This window comes from Dasypus novemcinctus, chromosome 10 (assembly GCF_030445035.2).
Source record: "Dasypus novemcinctus isolate mDasNov1 chromosome 10, mDasNov1.1.hap2, whole genome shotgun sequence".
Lineage (NCBI taxonomy): Eukaryota > Metazoa > Chordata > Mammalia > Cingulata > Dasypodidae > Dasypus > Dasypus novemcinctus.
In genome coordinates this window covers 125,799,969-125,803,120 of record NC_080682.1, presented here as the reverse complement: position 1 = coordinate 125,803,120, position 3,152 = coordinate 125,799,969, and positions in this window count along the sequence as shown.

The following is a 3,152-nucleotide window of genomic DNA, read 5'->3' as shown; positions in this document are numbered from 1 at the left end:
CCATTTGGCAAAATCTGTGATAAGGTGAAAGGGTGTAGTTGTGCAGTGGGTGCACATGATAGTGGTCCAGTGATGCCATTAGATTTTAAGGTCTGAGAGTCTTCTATGGAATAATGTTTTATCCCCTGGTTTTGATGGAATGGCAGCTCCATCCCTCCCAAGCAGCATACTCTGATTGTCTGATTTAAATAGTCACACTCTTGCTTTTGTGTGGAAGGTTAATTAGGGGAAATATAGGTGGAGATAAAATAGTTAATCCTTTTAGTAGTTCAGATGAAAAGCGTTTTTACTTGGACTAGCTCGGTGTCTGTGGGAATGAGAAGTGTGTATGGCTCTGAGCATGCAGTACATAGGAAGGAGGGGAAAGGTCATGGCACTGGATGGATGGGATGAGGCAAGCATAGAAAAGGGAAGAGTCAAGGGTGACTCATAAGTGGTGTCATAAATTGAAATGGTGAGCTCTCAGCCAGCCAAAGGATTGGTGATAATATAAAATGATACACTTTGGGTATCTTACGTTTGAAGTGATGGTTACACAAAAATTGGATGTATAAATTGGATTTTTGGATTTAAACTGGGTCCAAGAAGGGAGGCTAGGGCTAGAGAGAAAATTTGCAAGTTACCAGCATATTTAAATCACTAGCAAGAGTATAGTCAAAGGAAAATAAAAGATACAGTACTGAGTCCTGGAATTTTATGATGCATTCAGAAGTAAAGTAGAGAAAAGTGTCAGCAACGGACACATGGAAGTTCCCGCCTGAGTGAAGTGAAAGCAAACACAGAGAAATGGCATCACAAGGGCTAGAGAAGAAAGTACTTCAAGAAGGTGTTATCTCCATACTAAAAACTCAGTGGTCTGATAAGATGAGTACAGAAAAGGACCATTGCATCAGGCAGCATGGTATTCTTAACAAAAGCCTTTTCTGGAGACTGATAGGTTAGAAGCCATATTAGAATTGGTTGAAGAGTGACTGGAACCTGTAGATCTTAAAAGTTGATAAAAAAGCATTTACAATTACCTAACTACCCATTATGGCTTGAAATTGTATATACCCCCAAAAAATAAGCTCTTAAATTTATTCCATTCCTGTGGGTATGGACCCATTGTAAGTAAGACATTTTGGTGAAGGTACTTCAGTTAAGATGTGACCCATCTCAATCAGGATGGGTCTTAATCATCTTACTGGAGTCCTTTATTAAAAAAAAAAGAAATTTGGACAAAGAAAGAAAATCCATGGAAGCAAGAAGTGGAAATAAACAAAACCCAGAAGAGAAGGGTGGAATAGTAGAGGCTGCCATGTGTCTTGCCATGTGACAGAGGAGACAGCATCCCCAGCAGCCAGCCCCAAAATGGCAGGTTTAAGGAGAAAGCTTTGCCCTGATGATGCCTTCATTTGGACATTTTCCTGGCTTCAAGATGGTAAGCTAATAAATTCCCATTGTTTAATTCTAACTATTTCATAGTATTTGCTTTGAGCAGTCTAGGACACTAAAACACTGCCTTAAAAGGATATTTTAGGATATCATTTTATAAAAAGATTTATTTATTTATTTATTTCTCCATTTCTCCCTTCACCTCCCTTCCCCTTTCCCATTGTCTGCTCTCTATGTCCATTCACTGTGTGTTCTTCTGTGTCTGCTCTTCTTCTCATTAGACAATTCTGGGAACTGATCCTGGGATCTTCTGGAGTGGGAGAGAGGTGCTCAATCCCTTGTGCCACCTCAGCTCCCTGGTCCTCTGCATCTCTTATTGTCTCTTCTCTGTATTTCTTTTTGTTGTATCATCTTCCTGTGCCAGCTCTCAGCATGGGCCAGCACTCTGCACGGGCCAGCTCACCACAAGGGGCAGCTTGCCTTCACCAGCAGACTCCAGGTATCTAAACCTGGACCTCCTATATGGTAAATAGGACCCCAATCACTTGAGCCACTTCTACTCTCAGGATATCATTTTTAATGCATAGTCGATCCCCCAAAAGAGTAGAAGTCACCATGTGCCAGTAATGCAGTAAGGAATAAAAAGAAGAGATGTTTGTTTTTTTTTAAATGCTTATACTACACAATCTTTGTGACTGAGAAATTCAAAATACCTTTAAAAATCTATAGCTTTAAAGCAAAGCTCCAAAGACCACCCAGAAAAGATGGGTAAAACTGGAATTATAAGCTAGGACTGAGGCTCTAATGTTTTGCAGCATTTTAAAATACCAAGGTTTTTTTTGCCTCATCATTTTATGATGACAATTTTCAAACATATAGAAAATGAACTAAAATTTTACAGGAATACTCATATTCCCATCACATAGATCCTACAATTAACATATGTACTACTAGTTTTTTTGCATGTCCATCCCTTTAGCCATCCTGGTACGGATCCATCATTCCATCCTTTTTTTTTTAATGCATGCCAAAGTAAATTGCAGACTTCATACATTTCACCATAAATATTTCAGGATACATATCATTAACTAATATTCCATTTTAATTTATAGACTTTTTCTTTTGATATAAAAGGTATAAATAGTGAAATGCATAAATTTTAAGCAGAGTTGTTTTGACAAATGAATACAACTCTGTAGCCAAACCCCTACCAGGATAAGGAATATTACCATTGTCTCTGAAATCCTCCTCATAGAAAGAAAGTCTTCCCGGTAGACATCCCCCTCCCCAGTGGAAACAACTTTCTTGGTTTTTCCAACTATAGAATATTTCATATAAATGGAACCACACTGTTTGCACTCTATTGTGTAAGATTTCTTCCACTCAGAATAAAAATACTTGAGATTTATCCATATTATTGCATGTGCCTGTCGTTCTTTCCATTTCATTCTGAGTAGAATTTCCCGGTATTGTTTTAACATAGTGTATATATCATCTTACTTTTTTTTTCTCTTCTTCATTTTTTTTTAAATGTTACATTTAAAAAAATAAGAGGTCCCCATAAACCCCTCGCCCCCCTCACCCCACTCCTCCCACATCAACAACCTCTTTCATTATCGTGGCACATTCATTGCATTTGGTGAATACATTTTGGAGCACTTCTGCACCACATGGATAATGGTTTACATTGTAGTTTACACTCTCCCCCAGTCCACCCAGTGGGCCATGGCAGGACATGCAATGTCCATCTTCTGTCCCTGCAGTAACACCCAGGACAA